This window comes from Dasypus novemcinctus, chromosome 14, assembly GCF_030445035.2.
Source record: "Dasypus novemcinctus isolate mDasNov1 chromosome 14, mDasNov1.1.hap2, whole genome shotgun sequence".
NCBI classification, from domain to species: Eukaryota; Metazoa; Chordata; class Mammalia; order Cingulata; family Dasypodidae; genus Dasypus; species Dasypus novemcinctus.
The window spans coordinates 60,991,077-61,005,658 of record NC_080686.1 but is presented as its reverse complement, the minus strand read 5'-3'; the positions used below and the strand labels follow the sequence as shown (position 1 = coordinate 61,005,658).

The 14,582-nt window shown below is 38.5% G+C and overlaps 2 long non-coding RNA genes across 3 annotated transcripts in view; one reads left to right on the top strand and one right to left on the bottom strand.

The window, feature by feature from the left end:
* LOC131273291 (uncharacterized) overlaps positions 1-9,717 on the bottom strand; it is a 74,962-nt gene extending 65,245 nt beyond the window's left edge. For both annotated transcript variants that reach the window (XR_009180475.1, XR_009180476.1), the window contains exon 1: positions 9,555-9,717. This is a non-coding gene — a long non-coding RNA (uncharacterized lncRNA). The remainder of the gene's footprint in view (positions 1-9,554) is intronic.
* A 150-nt stretch (positions 9,718-9,867) lies between these two features.
* On the top strand, positions 9,868-12,109 carry LOC131273290 (uncharacterized). Its single transcript, XR_009180474.2, has 3 exons — positions 9,868-10,012; positions 11,075-11,124; positions 11,478-12,109. It is a non-coding gene; the product is annotated as an uncharacterized lncRNA (long non-coding RNA).
* Positions 12,110-14,582: the final 2,473 nt, after the last annotated feature.

The window sequence follows — 14,582 nt, the reverse complement described above, 5'->3', positions numbered from 1 at the left end:
CATAATGTAAGTTATTTTTTCACTCCTGCTCCATGTCCATCCCAGGGTGGCAGGATGACTGCAACTATAATCGTCATCCAGGGACCCTGCTGATGGAGCCTCTACCATCTGCAACATGGGTAGTCACCATAGCAGGGGCCAGGGGAAGAGTCTCATACTAGCTCCAGCTAGCAGTTGCACATGTCACGACTGCCCACAACCAGTGTCCAGAGCCAGTCACGTAGCCACTCCTAGTTTCTAGGAGGCAGGGAAGGGCAGCCTTGCCATGTGTCTGGAGGGGAGAGAGCTGGAAATGCTGGTGAGTTCACTGATGTCTGCCACAGAAGGTATGTCATCCCTGGAAAGCCTCCATTCCTCTTTAAAATGGCAGTTGTACCCTATGTAGTAGCTTGATGTGGCCTTTGTCTCTGTTCTTTTGAGTCCTTATGAATAATAAATTGTGTCAGTGGATGCAAATTACAAGATTGTAAAAATGTGGTAAATATTGAAAAATCTTTAAGATTGAATTTGTAATATCTGCTTCAGCTACAACTTTATTGTGGTCTATTTGGGAGTCAGATGAGTTGATCAACTAAAACACCCCACCTTTTTTTTTCTCTTTGTTAATTGTTTTTCTTTTCACTAATTAGCATAGTACCTTGCGTGGTTTGATGGAATCAAATGACCGATTTGCTGTCATCCAAGCAAAACCACCTGTGTAAAATGGGCAAGAAACCTCTGAAGATGATTTCTCTCCAGTTTGTTCAATTAGAAAATTTATGCAAATTATGTCAATGAAGCCTGTTAACCACTCTTTCTAATTCGGTCTCAACAGAAGTCCTCCTTTTAATAGTTAATGTTGAATGTTTCAATTGTATCAATTTTTATTTAAATAGACTTTGTAACCTATGGTTATATCTCTTTTAAAATACACACACACTCACAAAGATATTTAAGAAAATTAAGAACTATCAGCATTGTTTTATTTTAGAACCTTAGGGAGCTCCAAAACATTCTACTTTAAAATGTGTCCTTCTTTCCCACTCCCTACCTAGCACCAATCAAAAAAAAAAAACAACAGCGAAACTTAAGATAAATTTTGAAGAACCAAAAGTTATGAAAGAAACCTTCTAGTCAATCCTTGATTACTCAAGCTTTAGCTAGTAATTAGAGTTTTCTAGTTTCTAGTTATTTTAACAAGCTTACAAAGAAACGTTTTTTAACCTTGATGCTGAAAACTTTCCAAAAATAGATGAATGTACTTTCTGTAATCCCCATCCCTTAATAAATACAGTATTATAAATGTAATTGAAGCTAATGAGTCAAACCCCAGCATCATTGTAAATGTCCTGTAGATGAGTTTTTCTTTGATTTACTGAACTTAGATGATTCATCTCTACTGGCTTAGAATACACTTAAACAGATTATTTTAACATAGTTTTATGTTCAAAATATGAGCTAATTTGGCCAATATAAATTGGAGAATAAACTATTTAAATGAATTTCAAAATAATAACACATACTATTTGGGGCACTTATGTGTGTCAGACACTGTGATAAGTAACCTTACATCCATTGCTTGCATGCTTATGTATTTTTTCCTCTGCTTATTTACTGAATCACATCCCCAGAGTTTATTATAATCACTGAAGAATATGTAGCTTCTCTAAATGGAAGTTATATAATACATTAATAAGATGCTTTTAACTTAGTCACAGGAAATCTTTCCAAATTACTGACACGTTATTCAATAGAAATGCTATTTTCGTTTCCTATCCTGTATGTTAAAGATTAACGATTAAAATAAATCCTGAAAATACTAATGACATAACATTCTAAATAGGACATCATTTAAAAAAAGTAATTGGAGTTACAACGCCTTACTAAACTGTTACTAGGCATAGGCTTTTAATGAGCTATTTCATCAAAATGCTAGTTTGGATTACTAGATACTCTTTTTTGGCAGGAAAGGCTGAGTATCTGGGGTTTAATGAGAACTATTTTTCTTTCCTCTTTGAGCGCTCTGATAAGACCTGGATCCAAGGAAGCTTTGTATGCCTTAGTTGGGTAGTCTCTTGTCACTGAGTGGTTGGTGGCTTGTACTCGAGCATGTCAGTCAGCTTCTCCCTGCTCCACATCAACACAAAATACCTTCAGCCTCAGCCAGCTGCTTCCTTGGATATAAAGAACCTTGTATTAGTCAGCCAAAGGGGTGCTGATGTAAAATACCAGAAATCAGTTGGCTTTTATAAAGGGCATTTATGTGGGATAAAAGCTTACAGTTCCCAGGCCATAAAGCATAAGTTATTTCCCTCACCAAAGTCTTTTGCCACGTGTTGGAGCAAGATGGCTGCCAACATCTGCAAGAGTTCAGGCTTCCTGGGTTCCTCTCTTCCTGGGGTTCATTTCTCTCCAGGCTCAGCTCCTCTGTTTTCTCCAAAAGGTCAGCTGTAGATTATGAGGCTCTCTAGGCTTTGCCTCTCTCCACAAGCCAGCTGTAGACTATCAGGCAACTGGCTCTGTCTCTCTCCCTGGGGCTTCTGCTGTCTCTAAGGAGCTGTCTCTATTCCTCTGTGTTTTCTTCTGTGTGTTTATTTCCCAGACCCCAGCTCAAAAGTTCAGATCAAAATTCTTTAACTTTTTCCTTTGCCATGTCTTTTATCTGAGTTCACCCACCAAGGAGCAGGGACACAACACCCTACTGACACGGCCCAATCAAAGCCTTAATCATAATTTAATTATGCCCAGTAATAGACCAGTTTACAAACATAATGCAATATCTATTTTTGGAATTCATGAACCATATCAAACTGCTACAGACTTGAAGAGAGAATGGAGATGAAACAACTCAGTTCTTCCTGTCTTTGAAAAATCACTCCAAAGTTCATGTTCTTCTATCGTTAGCCAGGTTTCAGTTTCCTAAATTTAAAGTCTGATTTTTTTGTCACTCTTCTGCTCGCAGAACTTTGCCTACCAAATTAAGAATGAACTCTGCCTCCTGGCATTCAAGACCTGCATTTCTGTGGTTTATGTGAGCCTTTTCTCCCACCAAAGCAAACTGATTCCAAACTCTCTACTTTATAAAAAGAAGCAAAACAGAGACTTGATGTTTATCCATCTTGTTTCCCCATAGTGCCTACCAGTATATTAGATGAAGTTGGTATTTAAAGTTTCATTTGGATGCAATCAGTCCAGACATGGAATTATCACATCAGTGATACAGACTGTCTCCTTAGCATCCGGGTGATCAGGGTAACAACAATAATAATACTGGTTTTTGAACATCTACAAAGCCATACACTTTTGATAGGTTACCTCTAACCTTCACAAGGTACATATTCCTTTTCTCAGGAAGCAAAGGCTTGGAGAGATTGAAGGAGGGCACACAGCTAGTCAGCACTTTAAACTCCAGTCTATCTGACCTCACAATCTATGCTTTAATCCACCACAGCACATTGCTTAGTAAACATGGGAGGCCTGGCTTTAGAATGTTGGACAGGGTTGCTAAGCCTGTCTGCTAAGCCGTCTAAGAGGAACCAACTACTCCCTTTTCAATTAAAACTGGGACAGGATGATTGTTGGCTGATTTGTACCTTCTTTGCATTTCAGTGGAATCTAATTTTTTCTGAAATGGCATCCTTTCTACATGTTAAATATATATATACAGGGTGCATTACTTAAGCTTCCAAGATGAGTTGTACAAAAATATTTTTCCTTCATTATCCCAATAATATGTGGAGTTTTTGTGCCTTGAAAACTGTTTGTTTTTTGTAAACTAAAATATGTTTCATTTTCTCCGTTACCAAAGGCTTTTTCTTTGATAAAAAGAATTTTAAAGAGCTGTTAATCAGCATCATGGAAGGAGGACAACCTTGGAAGTTAAAGTACTTCCATTCAAATCCCAGCAAGATAACCATTCAACCAATCTGTGTACTGATTTCCTCATCTTTAATAAAGCAGCTATTGTGAAGATCAAATGACCTAATAAAGTAAAGTATCTAACCAAGTGCCTGGCACATGGCTCATGGATACTGGTTTTAAAAGTTTTAAACCGTTTCAGTTTAGTGCATTGCTTGGCACAAATAAGGAGAAGGAGACTCTATTCCTCATTGAAAGCAAGTTTAATGTAACTTCTATGTTACATTAAGTTAATGTAACTTCCTAGAGCCCAGGAGACTCCAAATCTCAGACGGTGATTTGCACTAGGGAAAATCTATCATATTCAATTTTTACTGTATTTCTAATAGAGCAAAGTAAGTTTTTACGTTAAGCTAAACTTTCCTCTCTAATACTGTTATTTCAGTTGTAAGCATATTGTTAAAACCAACATCTGTTGCCCCATTTCTGAAGATATATCAGGAAATTCCAAATTTATTTCCCTATTATTTTATTTGCTAAAGTTTAGCATTCTCTTGATCTTTACAAATATGAATTATATAAGTGACTACATTTCCCAATTACTTCTGGATGCAGGAAGTTCAAATTTATTTTAGTATGAGCCTATGATCTCCTGTCTATATTTTCCTGGCCCTATAATTATAAAAAACTGAAAAGATTATAAAAAATAAAAGGAACTATCTATAGGTATGATTACTCCACTCTGCTTAGGAAGATCTAGTTCCCCATAATTTGTAATCCTTATATCTGCTCATCAGGTTCTTAAGATAGATATGCATGGTAATAAGTGTGAACAGTGATTTGTTAGGGTATTACCTCTGTGGGAGGGCCCTAAAGGGTGAAATAACCCCTCTGGAGGGAGCCAAGGTGAAGAACACTGCCCTTGGCCCTCAAACCTGCCCTCAGTAACCTCTTCAAACCAGGTTTACACAAAAACTGATTTAGGCTGATTAGTCAAACAATGCACCTGCCAGTGCCGGGTGACAACATATGAGAATTCACCCCCAAAAACTATTTTTACCTCTTTCTATTTTTCCACTTCATGTTCCCAATGGAAGAAGGATATGCAGGAAAAAAAAGAAAAAGAAAAAGAGGAGAGCAGGAAGAAACAGGGTTTTTTTAGAATGATATGGCATTTTTTAACCAAAAATTACAAAATAGTGTCATATCCCACATTTCCTCAATAGAAAAGCAAGTCTGTTCCATTTTATGAGAAAGCACTAAATGCTAATGAGATGTAGAATTTTTTTACTAGAAATCCAGTATCTAGGTTTAAACCAAACAACTAGTTGTCTTTTAAATTTTTGTAGAATTTTCCAAGGTGAACTGTAATTAGTTGAGTGGAAGCTAAATAAAACCTGATACGAAAGCTCTCAGCTTTTAAATATTCTGTTTCTAATGTTCCAGTGTATACAGAGCGTGCTGGTGGAGGCAATCCTGCAGCTGTGCATTTTTCAGCCTTTCCATTTATTCCATGACAGCTTTCTTTCCCATTTAAAAAGAAAATATTCTTGGCAAAAATATTCAAATGAGAAGACATAATAGCACTTGGAATAGAGGTCTTTGATGTTAAAAAAAAAAAAAGATGAGGAATCTGAAATGTAGAACTGTTTCATTATTAATGACTCAATGTGCAAATTCAGGAGTTCATTTTCTATTGACCTTTCATAAGTATATAGCAGTTTACTTAAAAAACACACCAGCTGTTGGCCATAAATTGGTTTACCTGCTTAGTATCTGATCTTTGAAAATTATACTTGATATCATGGCCTGATATTAATGGCCTAATGATTCTGGGCCTTAAAAAGTTTCAGCAAAGCTCTTCAATTTTGAGATTAAATGTGTTGCTTTAACAAGCGGTGATTTGGGGGGATATATTTTGACTTTGAATGACGGGCAGTCATAGAATTCCAAACAGTATTTTTTAAGTTCTTAATGCAAAATTATTTTAATTATACACAAACCTAATGCATTGTTAGTTTTCTCTTCTCGTTTGGTGAATCCTGATGTCTTGTGTGATCCCCCCACATTTACTCAAAACAGTGATAGACAAATATATGCAAATATTTGTCTATGACAGTGATTTCTACCTTAACTAAAAGGTAACAACAACTACTCCTGTCAGAAAAGACCTATTCCTTACTCTGTCCAATTCGAAGCGAATTCATTTCTTCAGTTCTTAAGGTTGTTATAAAAAGAAAACTTTTTTTTTCAAACTCAAATGGTATTTTCCAGTTCTGTCACTAACTTGATGTGTGGCCTTGGCTGAAGCATTTAACCCCTCTTCTAACTTTCAGCTTCTTTATTAAACAGAGAAGACAACCTCAGAGGGCTGTGAAAAGTATATGAGATGCACGTATGAAGATACACATGCTTGGCATGCAATGAGCTCTGTCACTTACCCTTCCTTTACTCATCAACAAACATCTTCTTTTAAAAAAATTAGAGTAGTTGTAAGTTTACAGAAAAACCATACAGAGTTCCCATATTACACCTCCCCCCCCCATTATTAACACCTTGCATTAGTGTGGTGCATTTGTTACAACTAATGAGAGAATATTATATTTGTACTATGAATTAGACTATACTTTATATTAGGGTTCACTGACTGTGTTGTACAGTCCTATGGTTTCTTTTTAAATTTTTCCTTCCAATAACATATACAATCTAAAATGTCCCCTTTAAGCAACGTTCAAACAGGTAATTTGTTGCTGTTAATTTCTTTCACAATGTTGTGTAACTTCACCAGCATCACCCCAGATAGAAACTCTACAATTTAAGCATTAGGTCCCCATTCCCTACCCTCACCCTGGCTCTTAGTAACCTGTATTCTACTTTCTGATTCTATGACTTTGCTTATTCTAATTCTTTCATATCAGTAAGATCATATGATATTTCCCCTTTTGTCTGGCTTATTTCACTCAACATGACGTCTTCAGGGTTCATCCATGTTGTTGCATGCATGAGGATTTCATTCCTTTTTACAACTGAATGATATTCTGTATGTACCACATTCTGTTTATCCATTCATCTGTTCACAGACACTTGGGTTGCTAGGAGCATTGGTGTGCAAAGACCACCACCAACAGGCCAGCTTCTATGCTAAGTGTGAAAATACAGAAAGGAAGGTAACCTGTTCCTGCCCAAGAGCTGGTGATCACAGCCTGGTCCAGGGCATAGATAGATTAGTGTGAGGCATGCAATAAGAAAGACATAAAGCATTAGGGAGCAGGGATTGAGGAAGCTTCACTGGAGAGACCTTTGAACTGGGTCTTGAGACATAGGGAGGCAGGAGAGGGAAAAGGGCATTGTGGAGATGGGGCACAGCACATGTAAATGCAGCTAGATGGAAAAGTACAAAGCATTTAGTGAAAATGTATTTAGGGTAATTTGTCTTGCTTCCTTTCTCTATCCTGCAATTTAGGAGAGGTCATAGAATAATGTGGGTTTTTTTCTTTTTCAATTTACTGAATGTTTTATAGATAAATTAATTCCAAGTAATATTCTGGTCTGTTTCCTGGTGCCTATATCTACCAGTTGCAAGCAGTCATACTCATTACTGTTTTTTTATTTACTAAGTGTCTAGAAATGATGTCTGCAGAGAACAGTTTGCTGAGGTTGAGTGTTGGGGTGAAGGGACCAGAGAGAGAGAGAGGTAGAGGATTGGCAGCAGTATCTAAGAAAATAGGTTTAAATTCAACTACTCGAATAAGTTCACTAGCTGAATGCCCTAAGAGGAATATTTATCTTTTTTGTGTGTGTGTCAGCAGTTCTCTTCTGAATGCCTTCAGCAGAGTTTTCCAACTTTAAAGCAATTTACAAAAGAAGATGCATAAAGAATAACAAAGTAACATAAATTGAGAAAAAGTAGGGAAAAAGAACGAGTGAGAAAGATGAAACAAAGGGTAGAACAAAGTGGGGAAGCAATCTGGTACCAGGAATGGCAATGGAAAAATCACTTATCGTGAATTTGGCCTAAGCTTCTTAAAGCCATAGTGAAGAAGGCTACCCGAAACAGTTCACATTGTCTATAACATGCTGTCAACTATAGTAGCTGAAATGCGGCTAGTTAAAGCTGAGATGTGCTGTACATGTAAAATAGACATAATGTTTCAAAGACTTAGTACCAAAAAGAATGTAAAATATCTCAATTTTTATTATTACATGTTAAAGTAATAATATTTTGAATATATAGGGTTAAGAGTATATTATGAAAATTATTTTCACCTCTTCCTTTTTACATTTTAAAAATGTGGCTACTTGAATATTTAAAATTACTAATGTGACTCACATTATATTTCTGTTAGACGTGCTAGTCTATGAGATAAAAGTACCTATCAATTGATGAGTGGATAAATAAAATCTGATATATCCATACCTGGGAATATTATTTGACAGTAAAAAGTAATGAAATAATGATACATGCTACAACATAATGAACCTTTGAAAACATGCTTAGTGAAAGAAGCCATTACAACCATATCTTGCATGATTTCATTTAAATGCAATGTTCAGAACAGGCAAATCTGTAGAGACAGGAAGTAAATTAGCAGTTGTTCAGGGCTGGGAGAAAATATGGAGTGGCTGCTAGTAGGTATGGGGTTTCTCTTTGGAATGGTGAAAATGTAAAACTGATGGTGGTAATGGTTGAATATATTCTGTGAACATATTTAAAACATTGAATTGTACATTTTAAGAAATGGACACTCTAATTAGCTATTTGATAATCATAAGAATAGAAGTGTTTGAACTTTGGGAAAGAAAAAAATCAGAAGAAACCTAATCATCCCTAATACCTAGAAGAAGTCTCTCTAAGGGCAAATTTATAGAAAACACACCATAAATATTCAATTACTCAGTTATCAGTATTCTCAGAGTAAACACAGGGATGAGTTTTGCAATCTGTCTTTTATAGTATTGTCAGTATTCACTGAAGGCATCACACTCAATTCAGCGAGCATCTATGTGCTAAAGACTCCCAAATTCCCATCTTCAGCCCAGACTTCTCAAAACTCCATGTCTAGGCATTCTTAAAGTCCCACATGAACCGCACTTTTCTCCCTATTCCAAAACACTCTCCTCCCTGTATTTCCTGTCTAGTTGGTGCCACTAACTTCCTTCCAGTCACCAATGCTAGAAACCTGGGTGTCTTCCTTGGCTTTTCACTGTCCTTCACCTGCACACCATTCCATCCCTCTGCCCATTCAGCCTTCCAAATAGCCATCAAATCTGTGTCCTCATCTCCATTCCCCTCCACTGTTAGGGCCTCATCATGGCTGGATGACTGCAGCAGCCCCTTAACTGATGCCTCTGCTCCATCAAATCCAACCTCCCCCATCTGCTCGATGAATCCAAAATGCAATCGATTTCAAGATAAAATTCATCAAAGCAAACTTGGCAATCTAGGATGAGGCTCTGCCTTCCTCTCTCCTTTCATCTCAGGGCTCTCTTTGTCACTTTCCAGTGACCTATGTCTGCCTCAACTCTGGCCTGTCCCTCCAGAAATTGAAGGAACCAACTCCTACTTATCCTGTTGGCTCAGCTCAGGGACACCCCCCCCTGTGTGCCCATAGATCAGGTCACTGCATTTCCATATTGTATTATGTTGTGTATTGTTCTATCTTCCCCACTGACTGTGCGCTGCCCGATGGCCAGGAGAGTGCCCACATTTTCCTTACCTCTGTACTACTGGCATGGGTCCAACATAGCAGTGCTGGATAAATGTCTGTTGGATGGTGGATGAGTCACCGGTGAAAGATGTGATTTAACTTCTGGATCTAGGCAAATAGTTAAAAAGAGCCCAATTTTTTAAGTGCTAACTGCCCTTGCTTGCCTCCATGAGGACAAGGATCATGTCTGTTTTGCTCACAATTGGGTCTCTGATGTCACTTTTTTTTTTTTTTTTTTTTTCAGTTTAAAAGCATTTAATGGCATAGCATGTATTTTACAGATAGGGCATGAGTGGAGAGGTGCGGGCCAGACGACCGGCACCAGGCCTGCACGACCACCTCCCTGTTCCAGCCCAGCCTCTGGAATTCATTCCACCAATGCCATTTTGATTGTGCAGTAAGATGAAAACTTGTCAGTATAATAGTTACAGTGACAGAAAGATGAACACTATGTATCAAAGAGCAAGGTAAGGAAGCAAATTTTAACACAGCGTGGTGACACACAAGCAAGCAACTGTTAAAGTACCATTACTTTGTCCAGGAAGTGCTTCACTTCTACTTGTACACCTACCAATGATTTAAAGCATTTATTATACATCTAGTTTTATTATACTCTGTTCTAGAATTATCTGAAACATACAGTACACTGTATCTCAAAGAAAAATTTTCTTAATTGCAGATTATTTAAAACAGTATCAGTTTTCTATTCCTTCTTGCATATTGACATTCTTAACAATTGCAGTTGATGCAGAAAAGCCGCATGTCATGGGGTGGTAAAGGGATGCCAGATGCAAATGATTTGGTCTGCAGAGTTAACATGGAGCTGCACTATGGCTGCAGCAAGATCGTAATACACAATCTGTTTATAAAAGATTTGACCCATTATGGACGCTTCTAATAGTCAAGACTCAAGGTAACCACCGGAAGTAAATGGTGTCAGGAAATTGATATGTTTTGTCTCTGGTGAGCATATCTGCTGGATGGAAAGATAAATGAATTAATGAACAAAAACAAAGGAGTGAAATGGATTGAAAACAAAACGCTTGCTTGATAATAAGGCCTGACATTCACAAAATTATATCAGTGTCATTGCCCACACCTGAGTGAGATTACTCAGTATCCAAAACCCTGGAACTTTGGGAAACATTTGTTTTGGCCTTGAACAAATAATTACCCAATTGAAGGTGAAAATGCAGGTAACAAACAAAGCTGCATTCTCTGGTTCCCACTACATTGTGAATCCTGAATGCATTCACCCCTGTTTCTAAAGGGAGAGAAATGACCTTTACTGTCATTATCTAATGAAAATGGTCACATCTCTGGATTTCTTCAAAAATGTCTAGATCCTTTAATACCTAGAAAACAGACTGATGACTCACATCTGCTTCACAAAAACAAGAAAAAGAGATTCATGTTCTCCTTCCCCTTTTTTGCTTTACCTGTGAGACAGTTTAATTTTTGTTCCTATATTTCTGTTGTCATTGGTACAGAAATCTGAGCAAAACGTAATGAATATCTTTGTTTTTCAGAAGAGTCCCAGGGCTTCCTACAATCAGGAGGACCAATCACAGTATGAAAAGTACTTTATACTTTTTATAAACATTCAGTCAATGTGTTGAAAAACGAAAAAATTTATTGCATGCAGTGAAGTTAGAAAAATAATATATATTTTTCTACCAGCTGTATTTTCTTATGTTATAAATATGTTATAGATATGATTAATATGAAAAATGCAAGGGATGATGACAAACAATCACCACCACACGAAGACAGTGAAAAAGGAGTAATTTAAAACCTGTTATTTGTAATGTTCCTAAATTGCGAAACTGAGGGTTGATTTTAACATTTAGATAATGCTAGTCAGCTCAACTGCACATTCAGATGAAGGAGTCAGAGATCCTGCTTTACCCTAATTTCTGTTCTTTCCCAAAGCCAGGGTTATAAAAGTGGAGGACCTTAAGCACAGCTTCTTGGTGGTTTGCTCTAGCATTTCTGTCACAGAGATGCTAACATTCACTCAGCAAGCATGCAGGACACTAACCATGTTCTTGATGCTTCTGTGCCGGAGATATCAAGAGGATTGGAACATGGTCTGTGCCTCAAATCGGAATATACATATGACATCAGAGTTCTGAGATGAAGCTAACAGAGGAGTCGGTAAGTGCCCTGGGAGCTAGGAGAACTGGGATGAGGGAAGGTGTTTGTGCTCTTCCAGGGAAGGGTCTGAGGGCTTGAACATGACAGGGCAGTGGTGATGGAGAGGAAGGGCTGGATCTAAGAACTATTTAGGAGATCGAACCAGTGGGACTGGTTGACTAAATACATCTAGGGGATAAATAGAGAAGGGGTCAAAGATAGCTCTGGGCCACCAGAGGATAGTGATACAGGTCATTGGAATAGGAGTGGGTTTGAAGGCTAGGACGTGAGTTCAGGTGTGGCTGTGTTGAGTTTTAGATGGCTTTGAGACAACTGGATACAGTTAGATATGTGAGCCTGCAGTTGGATGAGAGTGGTAGATCTGGAAATGAAGTCTTCTGTTGTCAGATAGGGGAGTAGATGAAAAGGAATGAGATTGATCCTTATGAACTGACATGAAAAGAATTTTTTAGTGTTATTGAGGAGTTTCCAGAATGGAGCAATTTATAAAACTCCTCGTCAGTTCTCCAGGTACAAAGATCTGTATGTAGGATCACAGAAAGTTCTGGAAGGATATACTCCAATGCAATAAAAGCATTTACTCTGGGGAGGGAACTGAGATTGGAGGGCAGTGATCAAGTGATTTTTTTGTTTGTTTGTTTGCTTTTATTTGTGTTTTTAAAGATACTTAGATTATACAAATGTCACATAAAAAATATAGGGGATTCCCATTTGCCCCTCTCCCCACACCTCCCACATTTTCCCACATTAACAACATCCTTCATTAGTGTGGTACATTCATTGCAATTGATGGACACATTTTGGAGCATTGCCACTAAGCATGGATTAAAGTTTACATTGTAGCTTACACTCTCTCCCACCCAATTCTGTAGGTTATGGCAAGATTTATAATGGCCTCTATCTGTCATTGCAATGTCATTCAGGACAATTCCCAAGTCCCAAAAATGCCCTCATATTACACCTGTTTTTCCCTCTCCCTGCCCTCAGAACCTTCAGTGGCCACAACCTCCACATCAATGATATAATTTCTTCCATTGCTAGAATCACAATAAGTCTATAGTAGAATATCAGTAAGTCTATTCTAGTCCACTGTTCATTCCCTAGTCCTGAGGATTCTGGAATGGTGTTGTCCACTCCACCTCTAATTGAGAGGGGGCTTCAGTCCCATACAGCTGATGGGTGGGACTCTTTTCCTTGCAGTTGTAGACTCTCTTGGTTCCTTGGTATGGTGAATGTCCATCATCACCTCCATGTTAGTTGTCCTGGGTGAGATCAGTGAACTGGAGAGTAGGTGTTGCGACTCCATAGAGATTCAGGATCCAGCTGGCACTTGGACACCCCAAAGATTTAAGTCTCTTGCATATATACCTACCAACTCCAGCACCAACTATAGGTTCAAGTAGGACAGAAGAGTCTTGTGTAGGGAGTTTTTGAACTCACCCTATAAGGCCCAATTTTTTTAATGACAAATGTATTCAACTATTGCTTATACAGTTACAAATTAACATATTTTAAAACAACTATAAAAATAACTACCTTCTAGTCTTGTGATTAAAGCTAAAATGAGATCATGACAATAAAGTGAGGCAGTCCTCACACTAAGGAAACTCTTGTTACGTTGACCATAAACATGATACCTGTCAGGACTCCTGATAAAGACAACAGGAACCAACATTTCTGAGCATCAACTCTCAATGTCTGGCACTTTGTTTACAACGACCCTCTCTATAAGGTAGATGCTATGCATGTCTAGTTATTTAACCTCTCTGTGCTTTAGTTCCCCACCTATAAAGTGGCAGTAGTAATAGAACGTATTTTATAGGGTTGTTGGGAAAATGAAATGTGTTAATTCATGTGAAGTTCTTGAAGCAGGGCTCAAAGGTTAGACACTAACATCATCATCATCATTACTCTCATATTTTAGCTAAGTTCTCACAGCTAGTAAATGTCTTACCTAGAATTGAAACCCAGCTCTGATTGTCAAGTTTTTCCATTATACCCCTGGGTAAGTTAAACACACACAGACACACAAGCCGAATATAAACCTGAATATGAAAAATTTGCCTTATGACTACCAGCCCAGGAGTTGGAGTGGTAGCTGGAAGGTAGCTGGAAGGTCTCAGAGCCTCTGGCCATGACCTCCACACTGGATTCCTGCAGCTCTCCTCACCTCCACCACCATCCTTCTCTGCCCACCCAGCCCTTGTCCAGGCTGCGTGGGGCCCCAGAAGCAGCCTCCAGGCCCCTCCCTCAGCCCCCTCCAGTGCCTCTTGACCTTTTGGAGCTGCTGCTGGTGCTAGCCCCACCCTGATCCTGCCCTCTGGGAATCTGAGCTCGTGTTCTTCTTTCTATGGGGCCTCCTCACCAGTACTCCAAGCTCAGATGCCATCTCTTCTCTGAAGGCCAGAGAGGTGCCATGTTGTGCCCAACATCTCACAGCCAGTGCCTGACTTGTGATGAATCACCCTCTAAGTCTCTCTGGGTGAAACGCAGGTCGAAATCAGTATGCAGATAGTGATCGACTTGGCTAACCACAAAGAAGATACAGTTAAATATGAAGAAGGGATCAGATTTTTCCTTATTTTACCAGAGGCTCAGCAATGGAGCAGTAGTTAATGTTAAGCTGAGACCTGCCATCCCAACAGCTGGCATATCCTAATGCATAGCAATGTGGGTGACCTTTGCACTGATATTTTAAGTGGCTTGGCCCCTGCCAATGATCTGTTTTGTTGTCATTCACCTACAGACTGGTTCATGCATTAGTCATTACCCAATGGGACTGCTCTAGCTGCCCGATTCTGGAGCTAATAGAGAAATAGGCAATCAGGGAGACTGTCCCTTCCAATCTTGTTGGTGGTGGCATTGTCTAACCAGCATGTC